Source organism: Pteronotus mesoamericanus, unplaced genomic scaffold, assembly GCF_021234165.1.
Source record: "Pteronotus mesoamericanus isolate MK-2021 breed Mesoamerican mustached bat unplaced genomic scaffold, CSHL_Meso_final scaffold_174, whole genome shotgun sequence".
Classification (NCBI taxonomy): domain Eukaryota; kingdom Metazoa; phylum Chordata; class Mammalia; order Chiroptera; family Mormoopidae; genus Pteronotus; species Pteronotus mesoamericanus.
This window is the reverse complement of record NW_026555309.1, coordinates 24,783,345-24,809,010: the sequence shown is the minus strand read 5'-3', so window position 1 is coordinate 24,809,010 and position 25,666 is coordinate 24,783,345. Positions and strand designations below refer to the sequence as shown.

General features: G+C 34.9%; 1 protein-coding gene and 1 long non-coding RNA gene across 3 annotated transcripts in view; one reads left to right on the top strand and one right to left on the bottom strand.

Moving 5' to 3' along the window:
* ANGPT1 (angiopoietin 1) overlaps positions 1 to 25,666 on the top strand; it is a 243,883-nt gene that overhangs the window by 27,765 nt on the left and 190,452 nt on the right. The gene's annotated exons all lie outside the window — the stretch shown is intronic.
* LOC129084275 (uncharacterized) lies at positions 4,829 to 25,486 on the bottom strand. The gene is made up of 4 exons (XR_008530574.1): positions 25,371 to 25,486; positions 25,154 to 25,251; positions 7,897 to 7,976; positions 4,829 to 5,080 (listed from the first exon to the last, which is right to left on the bottom strand). It is a non-coding gene; the product is annotated as an uncharacterized LOC129084275 (long non-coding RNA).

The window sequence follows — 25,666 nt, the reverse complement described above, 5'->3', positions numbered from 1 at the left end:
CTTTGCTCCTGACAATATTACTGTCTATTGAATACTTACTCTATCCCAAGTTCTGTCTATAAGGTTGACCTGTATAAACTGAGTTAATCCTCACAGCAAACTTGTGAGAATGCAACTATTATCATTCCCATATCAAAGGAAAGGAAACGAGGGCTCTGAAAGTTCAGGAAATTGTCCAGAATCATAAAAAGCTAAGTTTCAGAGACCATGATTTCCAAAGCTCAGATTCTTAACCATTACCCTATTCTGCCTCTCTAGATTAGCTCCCAGAAGTCAGGAACAGGCTTTTATCTTGCTATTAACAACATCTAGTGTACTACCTGGAACATAAAGAAGTATTGAATGAATAATTAAATGGAGGACTACATGTTTTCTACTTATTTTAGTATTTTGAGTGATAGAAGACAAAAATTATCAAGGTTTGTTAAGACTGTAAAGGATTTAAAAAACTCGTCTTATTGAAGCATTTATTTATTTATTTGCTTGGGAAAACCATGATGCATAGCAGTAAGTCATATGCATAAGATTGCTTTTTAAAAAAATATTTTTAAAAGATTTTATTTATTTATTTTTAGACAGAGGGGAAGGAAAGGAGAAAGAGAGAGAGAAACATCAATGTGTGATTGCCTCTCATGCACTGCCTACTGGGGCTCTGGCCCTCACCCCAGGCATGTGCCCTGACTGGGAATCGAACCAGCAATCCTTTGGTTTGCAGGCTGGCGCTCAGTCCACTGAGCCATACCAGCCAGGGCATATGATCACTTTTGTAGTTGAGTTAACATTTTCTTTTCTTTTTTTTACTTTATATTAAGCCAAAAGCTGTTCAAAACCATTTGCATCCCATATGATCCTCATTTGAGTACATACTCTATCTTCATTTCACAGATGAGGAAACTGAGGCATAAAAAGATTGTCCACCATCTCATAGTTGTTAGGTGGCAGAAGAAGGAAAAGGAGCCAGGCTGACTGGCTTTTGGATTCATGTTCTTACCCACCACACTAAATGGGCTCTCACATATCCAGTGATGTCAGACATAGCCCCGAGTGAATGCTAAATTCCAGAGTCTTTCTATATCCTGTCATATATTTTTTAAAAAATGCACTTATTTTTATTTTGTCTCAGTCTTTACATTGTCTTAATTTTATAATGCATTTAGTATGTTTTATTTGACCTTTAAAGTCTCAATTTTTCAAATATTTTCTATGTCTACAAAGGTTACTGAATTAAATCTGTAGGCAGCTTTTAGAGCAATACTTTCATTTAACCTAGAGAACTTTCATTTTTTAAAAGGTTATTTATGAGTCTCCTAAAATTATCAGCAGCTGTATACAGGAATTGAAATGTGTGTGTGTGTTGTATATGTGATCTTATCTTTAAATATTGTCTTATTCAAAATAGATTTAGGAAATTTTCTCTGTAGACATTGGTTTCCATTAAAAATAAAAGAGAATGACATGATGATAAAGTTGCCACCTTCTGAGTACTTGTAAAAAGCTGTGTGTTATTAAAAAGACATTGTTAATAGAATTTTTGTTGGTCCTAGATGAACCTAAATACATTCTAACTCTCAGAAGAACATTTAGAGACTGTATTAGTTTTTTTATGCTATATAATAAGTTATTATACAGCATATTATAATCTACTTACTAGTAGCTTATAACACCACACAGTTATTATCTGACAATTTTGTGGTTCAGATATCTGGGCACAGCTTACATGAGTCCTCTGCTTTATGGTTCCTTATGAGGCTGTAGTCAAGATGTTGACCAGGGCTGTGGCCTCATCTGAATGTTTGACTGGGGAAATCGCCTCCAAGCTCACTTGGAATCAGTTCCTTGTGGGTGGTTGAACTGAGGGCCACAGTTCTTTTTACCACATAGGCCTCTCTGACATACAGCTTACTTCATTAAAGCGTGCATGCTGAAAAGGCAATAGAGTCTTCTAAGAAGCTGAAGGTCAACATCTTTTGCAACCTGATCACACAAGTGACATTCCCTCAATTTTCCAGTAGTTTATTACTTAGAAGCAAGTCACTTCATCCAGCCCATGCTCCAGAAGAAATTACACCTGTATGTGATTTTAGGATGCAGGGAAGAATGGGGACCATCTTAGAGGCCTGCCTACCACAGAAACAGAAACTTTCTTTTTTGAGTCTAAGGGACCCAAGGGGAAATATAGCTTAATTTAAACATTTATTTTTTTTTAGCACTCAATTTACAATTTCCTTCCTCTTTATTGGATTTGTTTGTGTGTGTGCGCAGAGGGTTAATTGATTGATTAGCTTTGTTCTTTTATGCTTGCTATTAGTTTGCAGATTATAAAAAAATAAAAGCTTCTTTAAACATTTTAAGTTTTTATTGGGGTTATATTGAATATACTACAGTTGAGCAGCATCAAGAAATTATTTTTGTGTGTCCTGTTTTGTGATTCATAAGACTTTTACTACAAAATGACCCTCTAAACCAAAAACAGCCCCTTTTTATTCTTGGATCTGTGTCACCCCGACTGTGGAAGCCTGATGAGCACCAGTGAGTTGGAGCATGGGAACCAGCTACCTCAACTGTAAGGATCTTACACATTTAATCCCTCATTTTCCGAATTTCCTTTGACTGTCTTATCTAAAGGCTCCATCTGTGAGTGTCTATTTTTCATACTAGCTCTATGACCCAGTATTTTTTGTATGGCTGAACCAAATTATGTAGTTCACATTGGCTCTTCCACTGGAGGCTTATGTTCATGCTATCTAGAGCCAATCTGTGCTGCTTAAGAGACAATATTGAGAAGTCCCATTAGGATCATTTCAGTTTTGGCCTTCACCTTTTGTCTGCTTCCTCTCTCTTCATATCATCGTTGTCAATGTCTTTACCATCTAAAAGCATGCACTTTTTTTTCAATTAAGCAATAAAGTACTGAGAGTTTACTTAACCTCCCAGAAAATGGAACTAGACATAGTCTGCATCATCTGTCCCCCTGAAAGTTTACAGTCCCAGACAGAGTTGTCATATGGTTAGTATATACTTAATGAGTAAAACCTTGACACGTAAGTGTTCTTAACTAGTGGTTTGTTTATTAAACTGACACTTCCTGCACTTGTGTGTCATGTTCTTCAATTAAAAAATGAATGTAAGTAATACATCAGTTGGCCTGCTTTGAATATAGAATGATAGCTAAAGCATTCTGTATGTTTCAGTGTGCAGAAAGCCCATTATTACCAATATGTGTTTATTTATGTATGTATTTATGTATTTATTTATGAAAATAGAAACAACAAAGCAAAATGAAATTGACGCCCAAAATTTATTGACTGTTTACAGTATACTTTGATCACAGCTTGTATCCCTTTTGAATATAGGTTAAAAGTAACTGTATTTTGAAGGATAGGCTTGGAAATATAGTAAGGTAGTGCAATGATCTTTTAATACGTTGTGTTGACTTCAAGATACCAGTGATCGTAAGCAGCATTTTTATTTTCAGTAAAAATAAAGATACCACCAATTCAACTAGGAAACTATAATTTCTTATTACTCTGATTAAGATGTATCCTGGCTTGGAGAAGTTAAACTATTATAGCAGCAACTCTCAGCTGATCAATAGCAATAATTCAAAAGAAACACTGAGTTGCTTTGTTTAAGTGTCTCTTATGAATACTGACATGAAGCCTGCTGCTTAACGTTTTTAATAGTACAATGCCTTTCACAAAAATTTAATTTAGGTTTTTCCTAATGTAATTAATCACCTGAGTTTCTCAAACTTTCCCACTGAAAAGCTCTTTAGAAGAGAGGGAGAATGAAACCTAAGAGTTGGCAAGTATAGCCTGAAATGATCTAGCCCATCACAAAATTTATGAATATTAATGTGATAGAAATATGTTAAACTATCAGTTTCTTTGAATATAAAATAATGCTTTTATTTACACATTTTAAATAAAATTAACCTTTAAAAAGATGTTCCCTGTTTTTCCTATGGCTTTGTGTGTCCTGAAGGTACTGAAATGTGCCTCTGAAGTTCAAGTGCACTTGGAGACTCAGGCAACCAGAAGCCTAGCAAAGGATCTTCATGACTTACTCAAAAAAAATCTGACAAAAGGCCAAAATAAATTGCCTAGTCTCGTTAAAGAGTATTAACATAAATTCCCTGCATTGGACTCCATCCAGGCAATGCCTTCTTGTGAAGAGTTACATCTATTAGGATTTAACTGAAAATTATATCTAAATGAGAGAAAACTGGAATTGCCTTGCTTGATTATAAAAATCTCCCATAATTGAATTGAATCTCAGTTTTCCTCCTTATCCCAGTATGCATTAATCATGCAACAAGTTGACCAGCACATAGTGTACCCTGAGTATCTTTTGTATGCGTGTTACAGAAATGTTTCTTTAGAAAGCCTTTCATTTTCTAGTAAGGATTTAAACTGACCTTAGATAAAAAACAGTGGCAGAGTTACATTAAGATCTGCAGTTTTTCATTTGTCCAAAAACAGAGAAGCGTTCACTCATTCATGAATAATGTCTGAGTTATAGTTCACTAGTTTAATCTATTTTATGAGATAGTAATCCTATTTCATCTTTAGTTTTATTCACATCATCCAAATAGGCAGCCAGTAGACCTTTTATTATACATCCAAAAACACGGTCTGTACATACATCTCCTGCTTAAACTTCCCCACCCCCGATCCCTCCCCAATGCTGATCCCTACTCCTCGGCCTTACCCCCCACAAAAAATAAAGAAAATCTTTGCATGTTGTCAAATATGCTTGTAGATACATAACTAAAAATAAGCACTTTACACTTCACCATATTTAGAAATTGTTGAATAGTTCTACTTGGAGGATTCCTGTGATGTTTCACCAGGTTTATACTGTGAAAGACTCAGATTAATGTGTCCTTTTCCCTTGAATGGAAACATTACACGGAGATATAATTGTCCAAAACAAAGCAGCGAATTGATGGTGATGCTTTCTGCATGTTTTCACAGGGCAAGTTCGAACTGTGGAAAATCACTTGGAGTTCATGAAACTTATGACAGAAGGTTTTAGCACTTAGTCACCAAATAGGCCTTTGTTCTCTTTGCATCTGTTTCTAAAGCAAAGGGCAGAAAATTGAAAGTTAGTTTTAGAGTAAATTTGCATGTTCATTCAATTCTCTGTATTACTTATTCAATGTGTCTTTGGAGCCTACCATTTTTTCCCTTACTACAATGACATTCTGGAAAAACAGTCAAGCATCTTTTAAAGGTTTAAGGTTATATATAAGAAATTACTTATTTTATGCAAACTGGTTTGATCATGTAACCAAGTAGCCTAAAACTTTTATTGGTTAATGCAAAGTGAAAGTAGTCATTTTTGAGTTATGAAAACTGAAACTATTGTAAACATTGGTAGTAGGCCAGAGTGAGTTTTCTTACTCATGTCCATTTCTTGTATAATATGGGTTGAATTTTAATCAACTTCTCATTTTGTTTTATTGATTAAAAATTTTTATTTAATTAAAGTGTTTCATACTGTATTCCATGTAGTTTCTGGGCACATAGACAAGTTTGCTTCTTGAATATGAAATGAAACCAAAGATTATTCCACAGGAGATTTAAAAAGAGAGAATGAGGGGACAAAAAACTGTGATGAAGTACACATATTTGGAGCTCTTAGAATAAACTGAACATTCCAAAACATAGGAACTTGCTGAACAGAGCTCAAATTGTCTTGGATTTATAAACACTAGTTTTGAAGTTTAACCATCCTGGGTTTGAACTTGCTAACTATGTGATTTTCTGCTACTTAATTCTTTTGGGCCTTAATTTCATCATATGTCATATGTAAAGGGAGAATAATAGAATTTATTTAATAGGGTTATTAAGAAGATTAAATGAAATAATATATGCCTGGCCACTAACATGATATTAGATCTTCTAGACCCATGTTCAATGCATTTAATGTTTCTTTAGTGAGAGAAACTGATATTTTATAAAAAATAATTTATCTTGTCCTTTATAATAAAAGCTATATTGCTACACCAAACATAATGTAACATTTTTATGCATTTGTATTTTTCTTTTAATATTCCCTGACTCCTTAGTTACAATTAGTCATTTCATTCACCAGAATAAAGATTACTTACTAGGCACAGTTGCAATTTCTTGTTCCAAATCTTTTAAAATTATTTTTCTTTGTTTCAGTTTATAAAATATTTTGCACTTTATGATACTTCTAGTTTTTGATTAGAAGCATTTCTAACCTATAAGTAGGTCAATGAACTCAGACTTTCTTTTGACAGAGACGATCCTCAGAACTTTGACAAGCTTAAGTTTATTTATGTCACAAAGCAAGTTCATATCGTATTTTCCATTAGCAGTTTTTCTGTAATACTTTCAAACAGAGAAATAGCAGCTATTGGAATCTCAAAGATAAATAAACTCATTGTTTATTCTCGTATATCTCCTACATGTTACAGTAGAATCATAAAATACTCAAGTCCAAAAGGCCAGTAAGCAGACCATTGTAATTAATGTCAAAAACATCAGTCAAACCCTGTTTATCAGCACATACTGGAATCTCAAGTACACATAGGCAGGAACTGTTCTATTACCAACTTGGCCTTCACTTTCAGAAGCTTGAAAGTAATTATTGGACAGAACAAAAATTGAATGTTCTTCCATTTTATTTTTGGTTTCACATGCAGTATGAATATAATCTTCTGTAAAGAATAGATTTTTTAGTTAAAGAAGGAGTTAAAATAGCTTTACTTATTAGTTGATGTTCACCCACAGAGTCAGTGTCCTAAAAAAATTCCCTTAGTCTTTTTTCTCCCTCTTTTGGCGGGGGGGGGGGGGGTGGGGGGAGGGAGGGTGTGTGTGTGTGTGTGTGTGTGTGTTTGATTTCCTAAATAATAAACTTCCTGAGAGGCATAGTGAATGGTTTAAACTTCAGACAATGAATAGGTTGCTTGGTCTGGTAAAGAGCCTTACCCACATATTAATATTTGTAGTTTCCGTTGATGAAGTCTGTGAGATAATAAAAGCCTCAGCTGGCTGGTTTAAGGTTTGGTGGCAGAGCTGGAAGTTATACTTTGCTATTTACCTCTCAGAAAAGAGAGGCTGGGGGTCAGTAAAGATTTATTCATTTTAAATTTTGCTTACTGGCATTAATTTGGAATGATTGGGATCAATTTTTACCTCAACAACCAGAAAAGAAGTCTCATGTAGAAATCCGAGTTAACCTGAACATCATATACCATTTATTCCAGTGATGTTTAATCTTCCAAGAAAAAGAGAGAAAGAAAAGAAAGAAGAAGGAAGGAAGGAAGGAAGGAAGGAAGGAAGGAAGGAAGGAAGGAAGGAAGGAAGGAAGGAAGGAAGGAAGGAAGAAAGGAAAGAAGGAAGGAAGGAAGGAAGGAAGGAAGGAAGGAAGGAGGAAGGAAGAAAAAGAAAAGAAAAGAGAAAAGAAAAGAAAAGAAAAGAAAAGAAAAGAAAAGAAAAAAGAGAGAGAGGAAAAGGGCACTTTGGTTAGCTGCTTAACTACCTCGCCCCTTATCATAGCTTTGTTGTCTAAGACTTTTATAACACAATCATTATTTGGAAATATTATCATTATTTCCAAAAAGGGTAGAGCACATAAGCATGCAACAATTACTTTCTTTTGTCATCTATACATTAGATTATTGGTAGCAGTCTTACTCAGGGGTTTTAGACTTGTGTATGCATCTGTGCAGTGATATATATGTATTAATGTATAATAATCAAATGAATGTACAATCTATAATTAAGAATGTGTGTGATAGTGTGTATAATTTTTATTTTTCATTACACTAGTAAAGTTACTCTCATCACATAGTTGGATTCCTAAAATTAAAAGAGCATATGATACAACTCTATTGAGGAAACATTACAATTTAGGGCATACCTCCCATTGGCTCAATGCAGAAAGCAAAGTAATTTCATCTTAAAAATGTTGCTTTGCTAAGTGCTGTCTTGATCAAAGTCCTGGGAAAGAAAGATGTTCAAAATAAGTATAATTCAGAGATTTGCATTTCATTTTTTAGGTCTGGATCTCTAGGTTTTATATTTCTGTTTTTAAACAATAAGTATTGTATCACATACGAGAGGGGACCCCCCCAAAGAAAACAGAATCATATTCTGGAGGGTGGGTCCCTTGTAGCATATGCTTCCATGCTAGGTGAGTGTTCTAGGATCTCATCTGTATCAGTGTGTTAACTGGCGTTGTTGTGAGAGGCTGTGTTCGGCATCAGTGAATTTTTCTGAAGACTCTTTCAAAGCATTTGCCCATTTCATGACAGGTGACTTATAAGCTCACCTGCCCACACCACGCTGAGTGGTCAGCAGCTGTTGACCAAAAATGCTATGACCTCGGTGCCCGACCCTTCCTATTCACCTGATCTCACCCCAGCAACATTTTTTTCTCTGGATGAAAAAATTCCTCAAAGGGAAATGTTTTGCCCATGTTGAAGAGGTGACAAAAACAAAACAAAAAACAGAAGCATTAACAGGCATCAAAACTGACCAATTCATAAACTGTTTTGAGCAGTAGAAAAAAAGAAGCCTCAAGAGGTATATTGCATGAAATGGAGAATACTTTGAAGGTGACTGAAGTTTAAATGTAAGAATAAATGCACTATATTTTATAAACAAATTCCATTTTTGGGGGTTTCCTTCCTCATACACTTGGAGACTTGTATGTTGGAAAAATGCCATGAAAGTGGTAGGGTACATTTAATGTTCTTATTTCAAGGCCTTGAGAAAAATTACGCAAGCAAATTTATTGTGCATTTCACCTTCTCTGTTGGGTTTTGTGCAGTGACTTAACTTTTTTGTAGAAACCTCAAACACTTGGGAAGGTTTTGAGGAATTGGGTTAGATGGCTAAAAGTTCAAGTTCAGAGATTTAAGTAAATTTGTACTTTGAATCAATGTGACTTTTAGTCACCCATAAATGATTTAAAAGAAGTCAAACAACTTATGACCTTCTCTACATCTCAATTTTTAGAACAGGACTTTGACTTGAGATGCTTTTTATTCAGGCCTTGAACCCAGAATACCACTGTGTGTGGAGTTTCTTTTTAAAGAGAAATATGCCTGTGGAATGTTGTTGTTACAGAAGAGATTATGCAAACATCTCAGCCTTTCTCAAGACATCCAAGTTCACAGAAAACTATTTGTGACTTCAACTGCTACCCAGCTTTCTGGTTTAATGTTGACCAAATAATGTTTGGTTGACCTAATTATAACAGCACAAAGAACATTTCTGAACCTGGAAGCTTTTTTTAAACTTTGTTCATTTGAAAGCAAGGCTTGATGAACCCCATTTTTAATATGATGATGCTGCTTTACCGTCAGCTGATATGCTGGCGCACACACCAGGTCTTGGGGCCATTCTGCATGGCAGGCAGAAAACCAATGAAGATCTACTTTCTGACTTCTTGTTCTTATGAAAACATGATTTTTACAGTTTTATTCGAATCCCAAAGTCACATACTATGGTCTGTTCCCTTTCCATGCTTGAAAATGTTGACAAAAGAGACTAATAAGGAGGGAGGTTCTCCAACAACACTCTTTCTTGAAAACGAATGCCTTGCCTGTGAATGTAGCCAGGTCTCACTGCCTCTCTTATTGGAGATATTTTATTGCAAGTTTGGCCATAGGTAAGGGATATTTTGTAACCACCACAGCAAAATTACAAACTTTACCCACAGTAAGTCAGGAGTAGGGGACAGGAATTACCACAGGTATCTATTTTCTTATTAACAAAGACTCTCCTTTGAAATATTTTGCCCTATTTAAAACATGTTGGTTCACCAAGGTGTGTTATGCAAAGGTTTTTTAATTTACTTGACTTTTATTTCTAGAATGGAAGCTCAGGGTTAAACCACTTATCCACCACGTTGACAGGGAATTCAGTGATACTTGTTAATCATAGGATGTGGGAAAACCGGATATACTTGATGGCAATGTAAGTGAAGAATTCAATGAAGACATTTAGCAAGATGGTTAGCGTTTAAGTCACTCATTAGTTTAATATATGAGGCAGCACCACCAAAAATTAGTGACATGTAAATTTAAACTATAAACCAAAGAACTGAGCTAAAACTTCCAAACCTTATTTATAAATAAAGTTACAGAAAACAGTTTTCTACATTTCTGCAGTACTCATAAAAAGATAAAAGATCTGCCAAGCAATGAACTTATTTTGAACCAAGAAAGGTCCTATTGTTAAGGCCCTTCTGCTGTCTTTCCTAATCATACAATCTCAGTAAAGGAGAGAGAGGCTACCTAGTGAAGTAGCAAGACATCTGGGAGCTATTTTTAGGTTGAGTAAAAGGCTTCTGAGGGAATATTTTGAGAAGGTGGGTAGAGAGGAAGACGTATGGGAGCCAAAGGTCAGTGGAAGAGGGTGGGACCTGTTTCCAAACCGCTTCATTTTACGAGTACAGGCAGTGTTTTGGGAAAATACACCCTAGCCATTTACACCTCTTAGATGGTCCTCCTATTGTGTGTGTTTTGCCTTCTCAACCAGATCATACAAATGCATTTTACAGACCACTTTAGCCCTAGTGTAGATGTATTTATTCATTTCTTTTTTAAAAATACAGGAAAATGACTATTATGTTGAATTCAAGAGCCAAAAACAGCATTATTTGGCAGGTGACATTTATCAGAGAAACCAGACATTCCCACTTCAAATTCAAGCCCTTCCAGGGTAATAAGTTAGATACTAAAGACTGCGTATTATACATCAATTTATTGGCATGTTATTAGGTTGGCTAAGAATATATGTGATAATTCTTTTGAGTAGGAATGTACTACTTCCTACTTAGAATGTACTTCTTTAATTTGATAACATGCAGGATGTCTAGATACCGGTTTACTCTAATCACTAAAAGTAATTAACAGTTGAAAGTTTATATTAAAATTTCTGTAGCACTACCAGATAATCAAAAGTGACAAAAAACTGCTCAAAAGTTCCACTAAATGACCTGTCTGGCAATTGATTTCTATTGTAACAAATAAGTAGGATGGTTAGTTTTGTCAAATAGCAGCATGTCTTAAGTAAAAGAAAAGAGAGAGAATCTAAATGGTGCTGATAACATCTCACAAGCCCAGTCACCCTCCCCACGAAACTCCTTCTCAACTATTGTGTTTTTAGGCTGTTTAAGGTCAGTCAGTTACATCTATTTTTAAAAAAAGAAAGAAAAAAGACAGGAATGTGGACCACATTGTAAAAGCAGCATGTGATGCTCAATTCTTTCCTAAACCACTTGCCTTACTATATAACACCAGAAAAGCAAAATGCAGAAGGGACTGGTAGCAGTTGTCTTTCAGTTAACGACTCTTACTCCGTAAGTAGTAGATCTTTATTACTGAAAAGTTAGGAAATATGGATAGGCTAAAAGAAGTACAAGTCACCTGCCATTTGCAGAGACAACCATAACCATTCTTCTTATTTTAAAAAAATACACTCTCGTAATTTTTTGTTCCTTTACGGAAGTACGAATTAATTCCAAAAAATCAGGTCATTCTGTATATGGTGTTTCAAATTCTTTTCTTTTATCACAACAGTATACTACGTACCTTTTTTCATGTCAAGTAATATGCTTTGCTGTCTCATTATAATGGCCAGTTAAAATTCAATTATTTAAAGCCATTCTCCTTTACCCAATCATCTGCTCTTGAATGTGTAGATTTCTAACCAATTTAATATGATAAATAATATTGCATGAACATATTTGTATATATATTTCTAGTCTTAATTACTCTTCATCAAAAGTGTTAAAATGGTTTCTAGATCAAAATTAAATAATATGCACAAGTCCAAAGACCTCTTCAGACAATCTGTGGCATATTCATATATACTCACGTAGCATTATGTGAGACTGACCATATCTCAACAAGCAGAAACACACACCACATATACATTTTTACAAGCACTGGACACCATCACTTAAAAAAATTTATTAAGCATTTGTCCCTTCTGGATGTAAAGTTATAGTAAATTTCTTCCTGTGCAGCCAATTCCAGTAAGGGAAAATAGGTCCCTATAAATTCTTCATCACAATTCATTTACTAAACATCTGCAGAATGTCTAGTGTATATGTAGGAATTTCTAGTGAGTAGAGATTTCTGTGCAGAAGATGGCTAACACCAGAACCAGCATCGCTTGAGCCTGTATTATGTGTCAAACTTATTTAATCTCATTTAACCCTTACAAACATCTGGCAAAAAATAATTCTCTCCAATTTTGGAATGAGGAAGCTTAAGCTCTTGGAGGTTGGGCTGTTCATGCTACTTCCCCAAATGGCCTGACCTAAGATGAACCGGGAATCCACATCTGTTTGGCTTGATGGTCCATGGTCTATTCATAAGACCTTAGTTGTGAAAGATAGGAGTAAGTTTCGTCCCTTACATTGCCTTGTAATTTTGTTTTTTACTTACAGGCAAGAAGATTTGGCACACATCTCTATCCCTGGAAAATAGTAGAATATATATTATATAAAAATATCATGTCTGTGGTAAGCATTGTGTCAGAATGCTTGTTGATCTTATTTTTCTAAATATTACTGCCTTGTCTTATTCTATTCATTCTATAAATAACTTGATGTATCTAAGGTACATACATATACATAACTTACAAACTTACATACATTTTTATATAAATACACAAACATATATAATTATAAGATAAACATTTGGGAATTAGATTAGGAGAAAATAAAGATAGAAAAATACAATCAGTCTGATGAAATACACACTATATAGTTCTTTAAAATTGCTAGTGGTGAATCAAAAGTTAGACTAAATTTTCTGGCAGCCAAAAGAAAAGGTAAACACATAAGGAATAAGACGTTAGGAATTCAGGAGAAACATATTTTCTCTGATACTCTTATATCAGTGATCTAAAAAGAAAGACCTCCCTTGTTGCTCCACAGAAGATCACCGCAAGCACAGGATGACTTCCACAGTAGCATCTCTGTTACAGTGAGATTTCAGGTCTGTTTCCCAGTAGAATAATCTAGTTAGATAGAACCTCTCACAAATCACTGTTCAAAACATTTATAAAATAACAAGTTCAGTGTTTAAAAGACTCACCCATTTTATTTATTTTGAGAAAATGCAAAACGAACAAATGTTTCTATATAGATACAGACCTGTTTCTATAGTACTAAGGTATTTTCAAAGATAACAATGAGCCAGAATTTTTCATTGATAGTAACTCTCCCCTTACTATAAATAAAGCTCAATCTCCATTAAAGCTTAAGACCTTTAGAGCTAGGGCATTCTTTGGAAGATATACCTACTGTCATAGGCTAAAAAAATTGTGTGTGTGTGTCTGTGTATTTATGTATATGTGTAAGTTTTGGGACAGCAGTTCCTCTCACTTTTAATCTCTATCTTATACCTGGACTTCATACACAGCCAATACTCAATTGATGTCTCCTGTTGGTAATCATTATTTAGGAAACAGATGATAGGAAAGAGTTAATGCAAATCCTAGTATTATTTTTTTAATTTAAGAAATGTAGATATGAAGATAATTTTTTAGTCCTAATTAGAGGTGTAACCATAAAAATTTAGGGAGGAGATTACATCTTGTCAAATAATTTTTACCTAAAGGAGATGTGACTTGAAAGAAAAGTATCATGGTGCATTTACAGAATATTCTAGTAACTATGCTGGAGGCAGTTGTAAATTTTCTCATCTGTAATATGATACTAACTGCATGGTATGATTGTGGGGATTAAACAAAGTAAATCAAGGGAAAGCAATTAGCAGAGTGTCAAGGAGAGTTAGTGCTCAATAAATATGATTTATTCTACTGTTACTGGCATTACTGTAGGTTTAATATCTATAATTTCTTGATTTAAAATAGGAGTACATATATACCTATTCCCATATTCATATTCTTGGCAACACTCTTAGAAATATTTCATTTGGGACCAACAATATTTTAGCATTTTTTCTTAAAATAATATTAGACTATGTTTTGTTTGTTTTGGGTGGTTATGCTTTCTTTTTGGATGCACTTGGCAATTTCATGTGTGCTTATTATTCTGATCCAAACCTGGGAGGAAAATACCTCACAACACTGCGTGATTTACAAGACCACACAGTGATTTATAAGGGCCCCCTCCTCCCATAGAGCTTTTAATGGGGAAAGCCCATCTATATTGCTGTGTCAAGAAATCACCACCTTTATCACATACCACAGACATAAATGAACCATATAAAAGCAAATAATCCTTAACTCCTCTACAGGAAGCCTGAGCAGAATTTGAGCTTTAGCAGATGCTTAGAATGTGTAACTAGCTATAGAAACCTTGAAATGTGGATACTAACAAAAAATAATACAGATATTATATCTAGCGCAGTGGCTTTAAAATCACTTTAAAAATTTTGAAATGTTTTTAACAATATGTAATATACCATATGATTCCTCTATGAACTCATTTCTACTTCTGTGTTAACTTTATTTGGCTTCACTTTTAAAGTGAAAGCAAAAGGACACTTTTGCCACACTCTCGTGGTTTAATTTTGTGCTTTTAATCAAAACACTAAACTCTAATGCATTGTCATATTTTAAGGATTTTAACAATTGTTGATTGTTGGATTCATTCCTAAAGGCTGAATTTTAAAATTAGATATTTTAGTCTTTTTCAAACTTTGTTAAGTGTATCTACATTACAGCAAATTGAAACAAGGGAAGCCCACCAAACAAAACTATGTATCTAATCATCTAAGATAAATATGTAAAAAGATACACCTGATAACATCAGATTTATGTGAATTAGTATGTACTAATAAAGAACTAAGAACTAAGTATAAAGAACTAAGAAGAGTGCTTTGTGCAAACTAAGAAATCAATAAATATTACAGTGTGGCCTAAATTCAAAACGTCTTTCTGCTAATGTAAGAAGTCTTGCAAAAGTTGAAAATGTTGATTCCAAGCAAAGGTATGTCTGATTACATAATTTGATGAAGAGGTAGAGAAATAGGACTCATTTATATTGTGTAACAGGTAAAATACACCTCCGTTTGAGTAAACTTCATCTAAGCACCAGTATCCAAACACTCCTGCTCACCTGCTCTGTCATCTTTGGGCCCCAGAATCTTAAGTAAAACTCTTGGTTTGGGGGTCTTGGTCTCCTGATACATTTTTCTTAAGAACACCAAAAGTTTTGTCTTCTTTTTTTTTGTTGTTAATAAGGGACTCATAAAGGTAGCAGAAAACTCTACCTACACTCTAGATTGAAATATACTCGTATTGTTCACTCAAGAGGTAACTATGTCATAATTGCAAGTAATAGACCAAAAGCATCACCAAGGAGGGAGTCTGTGGTGACAAAATAAGTAGAACAGTAATTATCATTGACAGTTTTATTATCACACTGAGCAGCCTTAATGTTAAATAAAAATATTTCATAAAGTCATAGCAGTGTTCATGTAGTATTTAGACATATCCAATCCTCCCACTCTTCTCCATTTACAACTCACTTCAGGGAAGAAATACGATTTTGTTTTTATTTCCCACTCAGACAGGCCGTCTGGAGGTCCCCAGATCATCATTTCAACAACAGAGCAAGAGCATTCCTCTTCAAATTTAATGTATGCTGCACCTGGATATTTTGCTTCTAGCGTAGACCACCTTCAGACAGTTGATTTGCCCGCACGGGGAAGGGGTGTGTATGAAGAATACTGGGTTGAACAAAGAGAGGATAAAGTGTGTCTATGAATGCTAAAGACCAACAGTGGATGATTCCAGAAATGGAAATTGATGGTGACTAACAACTGTTTCCTAGCTTATTCAACCTCGTTATCTGGTAGGTCAACCTAAAAAACAAACAAATGACAACAAAAGTTAGTCGCTCGCTTAGAGAAGTATAAAATTAATAATGATTGAGTGTGAAGTTCCAGGTGCTTTTAGACACTATGTCTTCATTATCTCATATAAGCCTCACATTTGTATGTAGTAGATGTCATTTGCATCTTTTAAATTAGGAAACTTGGTCACAGAGTAATTAAGTTATTGTCTCAAAGTGATACAGCTAATACATGTCAGGCATAAGACTCACCTCCGAGGGTGTCTGATCCTAATGGCTTGCCTTTGCCTTGCCCCGCACTGCCTCCGCCTCAGGCAGAATCATGGACTGTAGGGCCAGAACAGCTGAGTTTCTCCTTCTGTCCCTACCACTTACTTGGGAAAGTTACTTACTCTCTCAGTGCTTTAGGTTTCTAATTGGTAAAGTGAAGATAATGATAGTATCTCTCTCAAGTTTTGCAGATTAAAATAAGTAATATGTGTAAAGCACTGAGAATGATATTGGGTGTGTAGAAAATGCTCAGTAAGCATGTGTTATTATGCTATTAGCTCTCATTGACTCAGGGACCTCCTCTATTACCATCACCACCTTCCTAGTTCACCTTTGACACCTCTCTCTCTTTTCATGCAAGGAAGATTTATCGAGCACTTGTACTGTGCTAAGCACTTTTTGAGAGCTTAGAATATATCAGTGAAACAAAAAACAATAAAAAAACCCCATCCTTGCCCCCATTTAATTGTTCTAGGTAAATGACATAGAGAATAAATAATAAACACATAATATGTTAAAAGGTAGCAAGTGCTGGGGAAAAAAGAAAAAAATGGCATAAGTTGAGCAGGTTATGATCAGTGGGAGGCATTTTAAAAATTAATATTATTTCAGAGTTACAGAAGAATTGCAAAATTAGTACAAAGAACTGCATACCTATTATCAATATATACCAATTGATTTTGCTCAATTTGTTCTCTTACTCCCTTTCCCTCCCTCCTTCCTTCTTTCCCTCCCTTCCTAACACCTTTGTTTCCTTTCTTTTCCCCCTTCCTTCCTTTCTTTTTCCCTTCCTTCCTATTTATAAACACAGATATACAGATTTTTTTTTCTGAACTTTTGGGAGACAGTTGAAAATGTTATGTCTCTTCTAAATATTTCAATGTGTATTTACAAAGAATAAGAACATTCTTAAGCATAATTATATTACAATTATCAAAATCAGGATATTTAATATTGATACAGTACTGTTATCTAACACAGAACCCTATTCATATTTCATCAGTTGTCCCAATAATATTCTTTATAACCTTTTTTTTAAAAATCCTAGTCCAGAAATCAACCCAGGGTCCTGTATTGAATGTTTTTGTCAAGTTTTATTTGTTTTAATTGTGTTTCTTGATCTTGACATTTTGAAGAGTTCAGGCCAATTATGTTTGATATGGATTTGCTGTGTTTCTTCTTGACTTGAATAATGCTATGCATTTTTTTTTATAGGAAAAGCACTGAAATGATATTCAGCCTTTTTCAGTATGTCAATTAGGTGTCAAAAGAGGTTGGCTTGTTCCAATGTTGATCTTAGCTTTGATTTCCTGATGGTGATCCAGGAGGTGTCTCCACTGTAAAGTCAACATTTTTACTCTGTAAATTAGTGAGTAATTTGTAGGGAGATACTTTAAGAATATTTAGATACCTGTGTCTCATCACACTTTGACATCCATTGATGATTTTCTAAATCCATTGTTACTTCTACATTATCTATTAAAATTCCACTGTAAAGAAGGCATTTACATTCTTCATTTATTTGTTTATTTTCTCATGTACTTATTTATAGCAGATAGACTCATAGATTCTTACTGTATTTAATAGATTGTAATCCATTTCCATCATTATCTTGATACACAGATTTGGCCAGTAGCATTTCCTTCCAGCTGGCTGCTGTGGCCTTTTGAGACATCCCCATGGTGCCTTGGGCACTTTCGTACTTTCTGACGTACCAAGACATTCCAGTTCATCTTTTACTTTCCCTGCTTCTGCCAGGGAGTTAGCCATTTATATAAGGAGCTATGGTTTCTTTTAGTGGAGAGTGGTATGTGAAAACCAAGAGCTGGGCGCTGACTGTACTCAGTATTCCTGGTGTGACATTCCATTTAGGCCCTCTCAGTGAATAGTTCAGATATCAGTCTTATCATTATGTATTTATTTTGGTATCTACATCTAAATCTATCTATATAACGCGTGTGTTTCTATATCCAATTGCTTTATAGCACTAGAAGGTACTTTCCATCTACTCTTATTTCTTCCTATATGTAGCTGTCTTCCCCCAAAGAAAAGGCTTGGTGTGCATTATTCATGACATATTTTTTCATTTGCTAATGACTCAAATATAAAAGAGAAACTTTCATAATTGATAACTGTAAAAGGCAAACCTACTAACTAGAGGTCAATATTTTCAATATTTACAGTTTTTCTTTCTATTGTAGATTTATATACAGCGATGTACACACATCTTAATGTACAAATTGATTAATTTTTGTTACATGTATATACTTCTATAATATATATCCATGTATAGAACATTTGCATGGTCCCAGAAACTTTACTCATATTCCTTCTCCTTTAATCTTTGGAGTGGGAAGTAGACATGCAATTGTAAATGGGTTTTTCTGATAGATGTCATTGAAAAGGTGACATTTAGGTTGGAGGAAATAAGGGAGTGAGCTATACAGGCAGCTAGAGGAGAAGTGGTCTGGACAGAGGGATTAGCTTGTGCAAAGACCCTAAGGGTGGAACATGCTTGGTATATTTGAGGAACAAGGAGGGCATAGCATTGGAAATGAAGTAAATGAAATATAGAATAGTAAGTAAAGAGGGAAGAGAGAAGGAGGGAGAGGATGTGTGCAGATCATGAGGGGCGTTATAGGCCATTGTTGGATTATTAGGCAACTATTACAGTGATAATGATGATAACAAACAACCCAAAACTTAATGTCTTCCACAGTGTCATTTGTTTCTCACTCAGGGGTCAACAGGTCAGTTGTGCTTCTACTAAACTTGGCTTGGATTGGCTGGCTGTGGGTCCAGGTTGCAAGCTGAAGTCAAATTTGTCTCACATGTCTCCTCATTCTGGGTTCTCTTAGCAGATGGCATAGTTTAAGAGGGTTGAGTGAAAACACAAGATGACTCTTGAAGTCTTGACTGAGAACTGAAGTATCATATTTTTTACCTATTTCATTGACCAATGACAGTCATTTTCCAAGGCTAAAGTCAATGGGACAAGGGTGTATACTTTGGCTACTCTTGTGAGACATGATATAAGTTCAATGGCAAAGAGCATGAATGATGAATGCATAATTTTATTGTAGAGAGGACACGATACTTTGGGAATATTCTAATCTGCCACATAGGCACTTTGCCTCTGAGTAAAATGGGGAGACTTTGGAGGGTCTCAGGAGAGAATCTGATGTAAATTTCCAAAGTTCCAGTCTGGTTTCTGTGCTGAAAATATACCCTAGGGTCAAGGGTAAGAGCAAGCAGACCAGGCAGGAGCTATCACAATTTAGTGAATACTGGTGCCTCAGACTAGGGTGGTAACAGAAGTAGAAAGAAGTGGTCTGATTGTGGATATGTTTTGAAGGTAGAGTCAACAGGAATTCCTGAGGGATTGGATATGGGAGATGAAGAGAAAAGAGGAATGAAAGGTTGACTTTAAAATTTTCACCATATAACTGGTCTTTTTGGTTTTACTTGTTTCATTTTCCAATGCGTCTCTCTTTTCTTCCAACATGTATTTGAAAGCAAAACTCATCCTCTTACTCTGTGCCTTAAAAACCTAGCCAGATCCAAACTTAATGTAAAGTTTTACAATCTGTCCACAATCTATTCTCACTTTACCTAATAAAATCCTATTTATCTTTGCCAGCCAAACTCAAGTGTCAACTCTTTCATTCAGTTTTTCTAATGGTTGAGGAAGAATTCATCTTTTTCCCTCTATCTTCAGTCAAAACTTGTTGTATGCCCCTTTCTGCATTGCCCAACGTGGCAGCCACTAGCCGTATGTAGCTGTTGTACAATTGAAATGTGACGAGTCCAAATTAAGATGTGCTGCAAATGTGAAATCCGTATCTCGTGCAAAGACTAAGTACAAAAGGATAAAAAGTGTGCCATTAATAATTCTTCTTATGAAATACTCATGAAATGATACTATTTTGGATATATTAGGTTAAATAAAACATATTAAAATTAATTTCATCTGTTCAATTTTTGCTTTTTATTTTTTTATTTTTTTAACTTATTTTTTCAAATACATTTGTCTCTGCCTACCCCCCACCACTTTTAATTTTTGCTTTTTAAATATGACCTGCTACAAATTCTAAAATTACATATGTGGCTTCTCATTTATGGCTTGCAATTTATTTCTAGTGGACAGTACTGCCTTAGAACATGAATACCACTGTGTGATTCCATATTCATTAGTTATATCATATCTATTTTTCTGAAAGATTCTGAGTTTTTGAAACAGAAATTATGTTTGATTTTTCTTTTCTAAGACTGACTAAAGTTTTTGACTAGATGCTCAATAAAAGTTAATGGAAAGTTTATTGATTTCTGATTGTTGCTTGTCTTCAGACACTGATCTGTGGGGCAGATTACCAATAATGTAAACATAATTTGAAAAAAAATCAACTTTAGGAGGTCCATAATATATATTTAAGAAACCCAACTACTTTGCCAAAGTTGGCCAAAATTTGAGCTGATTACTGGTTTGTATTATTTCAATCACCTCTTTTCTAAAAGTAGTACATTCACAACCAAATTAAAGATTAAAATAGTATACATTTGTAGTAAAATTAATAATGTCACATAACTATAGCTAAATTCTTCAATTTAATTTTTACAAAGACATTTAAATTCTAAGTTCTGACTTTTTTCAAGTGACTTCTTATTACATTGATTTTAATGGCATTTACATATTAAGAGACTAATACTCAATTATTTTTCTTAATTAGTTGTGAAAGAAGTAAAATATAATAATACATAGCTTTATATAAACAAACATTATACATTTTGAAGGAATTCTAGAGACTTAGTAGTATTTCCAGGGGACAAAAATAGGATAAGTAAGTAAGATTGTAAGTTTATTATTCTCTTCACTTTCTCTCTCCTCATTGTGTGCAAATACCCCTTGTGATTTTGCAAGTAAAAGTTTAAAAAAGTATCCTCTGAACAAGGAGATCTGATAAGACCAGCACCCACCACATGGAGAGGTTAATGGAGACAGAAGTAAAAAGCTTTCTGAAACTGTCTCTGAGAAACAATGTTCTAATAAAATAGGGGATGAAACATAACTCACTATAGGGGCATAATGTAGGGAAAACACTATAGTAAAAACGAGTTAGAAGGTGCAAATTATTTATGTACTGTCAGTCCTGTTCAGAGTGAAGCGCATGGATTCTAATGACTGTTCCTAGGTGTCTAGACAGAAATACCCCTGCAGGGAAGAAGAATAACATCTCAAGATATGTTAATTTGATGTAAATCTCTCTTTGGCAAACTGAATTCCCCCTTTTATGGTTCACTCAACAGGGTTTGGGTTTGTTATGTGGTCTCAAGAGTGCTCTGTCCTTCAAGAAAGAGGCACAGTTTATCTCCCATGATAAATTAATAGCCATCATCTGATCTACAAATCCCTATCCTGTCTGCTTGGTTTGGCTAAATAATTTTTCACTCTCATTATTGTAGTAAAATAATAAAACTGATGCCTAAATCTGAGACTAAAGGGACTCCCTGCTGAAACTCTTAAATATTTAGGAAACCATTCTTAAGCATAATATGTCGATCTGTGTCTCTCTTTCTATTCCATATTAGCTTGAATTAAGCAAATTTTAACAATTCTTCTATACCTTATTGATGGCAGCTTCATAAAATTTCACCTCTTTATGCAAAGTCTTCTTGTAAGTTTACAGAGCTACTTCATTTTACTGAAAACAAGGGGTAAGAACTAATTTTAGAATGCTGACCTCATTTGGGTGTTCAGTAATGTTGTTCAACCAACAGAAACAGAAGAAGGTGGGCCAATTACTCCCCATATAAACGTATGCTTGAAAAGTGAGCAATTTGCTTTTTTCTCCTTATTAACAGCCTGGCTTCCATGTGAAAGCACCGTGATAATGATGCTCAATGTTCAATTTAAACCTAAAAACTTATTCTTTCCCTTAAGTATCCTAAGCCAAAATAAGATGTACTTTCAGAATTCCCACTGTTGCTAAATATCTTGCTCAACACTTAATAGTTTGAGGTTTAGGGGTTTTACGTGTGGCATTAGGCACTGGTGCCAGTGATTCAGACGTGGCCCGCCCACACATAACCCATGGACATGGTGAGCCAGATTCTCTTGTCACGGGAGATATTCTGAGAGCAATCCAGATCATTCTGGAAGGACATTGTCCCTTCTCAGGCACTCCTAATGTCATAGCCATGAAGTATAGTAAATTCTACCCAAGCAGCCTGAACCTGTACTTAAAATGTGAGAGAAAACTTTAATTTTATGTTCATCTGCATGGTAACTTCATGTTCAACAACATTAATGACCCAGTCTCATTTTATCTTATTGGTTAGAATGGTATACTAATTAATATACTTTCAAAAAATATTTCATTATTTCCATTATATTATAAAGTATATTAGAGATTCTTGAGCACTGAGTTCAGAACTTTCAAACCGAGGAAGATGACTAAAATGACTTAGCTGGACCTCCTTTTTTTAGGTACTCCTAGAAGTTAATTAACTTCCCCAAAGACATCAATTAATAACTGAGAGTACTGGGGCTGAAACCCAGAACTTCTAAATTCCAATGCCAGTCATTTCACTACATAATTTTGCCCTAATAATTGAATAAAGAGATTCACTGGAGAGGGAAAAAATGTTGAGCTAGGTAATGTTCCAGACCTCTAGGATGAGTAAGACACTTTTCCCTCCCTCAGAAAGTTTATGGTCTAAAGAGAAAGACAGCTAAACAAGCAAATTAGAGCGTTTAGGTTTTTATAGATACTCTGACTGAAGTATGTAAAGTAGAAAATGGGAACACACAAAAAAAAAATCTGATATGCTGGTTGGGGATTGGGACATGCTTAATAGAGAGTGAGCCTTGAGGATATTGAAAGAGAGACCAGGCTGGGCATTCCACGTTAAGGGGAGAATATTTAATTCTGGTCTCTGACATGAAGACATTGTGCAGATGTTACCAGAAATATGAGTGCAGCTGAAAGAATGTTTTCTTATTTGCCCTATGCTGAAAAAAATGTGGCGTCTTCTTACTGGCAGATGCTTAACAGGCTCCGTTACAGAAACTCAGGGGGCATAGTGAAATTTAGGCAGTGTCAGCAGTATTTTTCTACTGCACAGGTTGCGTGTGTGTGTGTGAATTCAATCATTGCCATCTTTCAGAGCAACAGGTTGAAATTACTATATTTTGGAGTAAGGGAACTACGGAAGCTAGAAGATATGGAGTAAGGTAATCATATAAGGAATATGCAAATCACTCAAGAACAAATATTGTCTTACAGAAGGAAATCATTTCAGAAGAAAAGCAGCTCACACTGTTTGACAATATAGTAGGGGTTTTGGTTTGCTTATTCTTACACTTTTTTCTCCTTGATAAATATATTACCTGGTAATGAGATGCACAATGGCAGATACGGCATTTATAAAACCTTAAAATTAAATATAAATTAGAATAAGAAGAAAAGTACAAAAGTAATATTGCTTTTAGTAATATTGTAATAATAAAGTAAGTTAGATGGTAACATAAAAAAAAAAAACTAAGAGTGCAACATGACTGATGTCAGTTGTTTTCATCAGTCTCTGCTATACCTTTTGCCAGAATGGAGTCCTTTTTCCTTTTGTATGTTTGTCCTTTCTGTTGCAAAGTATTTTCAATGCAAATACCTTTTGTGCAGTTGCACTCTGAATTCTTTATGGAGGATGTATGTGTGTGCACATGTGAAATAGGCAAATATTTAAGTAAATATTTCAGTTCTCCTTGGTTTCTAGATAATGTATGATACCCGAATCTAGGAGGTGATGAGGCTCCTCTTTGTACCTGCACAGGTCTGACTTTCTTTAGAGGCGTAGGTTTGATGAGAGCTAGAATAGGCACTAGTCACATATGATCTCATTTTGTTATTACAACAGGACCCTGAGGTCATTATTCTTATTTCAAACTTGACATAAGAAAATTGAGGCTTCGGGAGCTTAAGTAAATTATATACAGTCAAACAGACTGTTAGAAACTCCAAGATCTGTCCAACTGCTGAGTTAACTTCTGTATACTCTAGTATGCTGTACCTCATTACAGAAAATCTGAAATGAACAGGGGCAAATACTGTGGAGAAAAACCAATTGAGCAAGGCATTTAGAACAATTCATGGGAGAAATAACCAGGGTACATGGAAACTCAGAGGGAACCTGGTAGCCTTCTTCAGATATTGAAAGGATTTTCAGGCCAAAGGAACTATGATTGCTTCTTAGGATCTTTAGGGGTAGAATATGAAACAATATTTATGTGTAAGCGGAAAGGGAATGTCATAGCTAGTCAGTTTTCTGTCATTGGACATCATATTCAATCACAGGTTATGTTACCCCCCCCAAAAAAAATCCAATGTAAAACTTGTAGTTAAATTAATTTGCCTTTTAAAAAATTTTGACTAATGTCAGTTGAATAACTTGTGCAGTTAGGATTAAGTGCTAAGACAGTGATGGAGTGATTTTTCCAAATAAACAACTGAAAGCTGAGCTCTTAGATTATATAGCCATGCTGGGTTTCTGCTAGGTTTCTTTCTCCTTTGGTTTTACCCAAGTATATAAAGGTGACTTGGAAAGTATACCTCTTTTTTTCTAGTTTTGAGTGCCCACATCATACATTTAACTTAAACATATAACATGTCTGGGACTAACTTTAAAAAAGATAAGAATCTCATATGTCCTCAAATTGAGGTTTAGAAAACATCCTTTATTACCTATAGGTTATTCTGACTCAATCCAACTAACGTAAGGAAGGGCTTCTAAATGTGAATATGTTTCAATACCATCAGCCTATTGTTTTTTAAAGGACACATTAATACTTGTTGAAAACTTTGGGTTTCCCAATTATGGTAGTGTATATAGCTTTAGGTCAATCATTTAAAGTATATGTATATTTTAACTCAGCACAAGTATGACTAAAATATAGTCATAAACAGGATTGAGGATTTGTAAATAGAAATACTTATCAATATAAAATTTTAAATCATCCCATATTTGTACTCATCTATATTTGTACTTATGTGAGCAAATGGAAACTTACTTGCTTAATAACCTTCACACGTCACATCACACCTCCGGTCTTCTGCCAGTCTGTAAAATGAAGGAATTGGACCAGAAACTTCTCAAGTTGTCCTCAAGCTGTAAACGGATAAGAATGTAAAATGTGTAAAATGTAATTAAAATAGGAAGTGTTTATGTGGTTTGCCACTCAAATCCTCTGACCAAGTCAGGATGCTTGAGCCCCCAGTTTTATTTACCACCTACCTCCGTGCAGACAATTTCCAGATCTTTCTCTTCTGCCCTGACCTTTTATATGCTCCTGTCACAGCTTTCTTTCTGTTTATGGAACATCTTTACTTAGATGTTCTGCCATCTCCTAAATTTAAACATGGAAAAAAGTGGAGGGGGGACCCAGGACCTCCCCCGTGTCATCTATTCTGCTTTCCAAGCATCCTCGTTGCCAGGCAGAGACTCTGGGCTTTGCGGCCTGATCCGTTCGCTTACCATTCCAGACTGCTCCCAGGTTCCACGGATACCTACTCGGTGTCTTTAA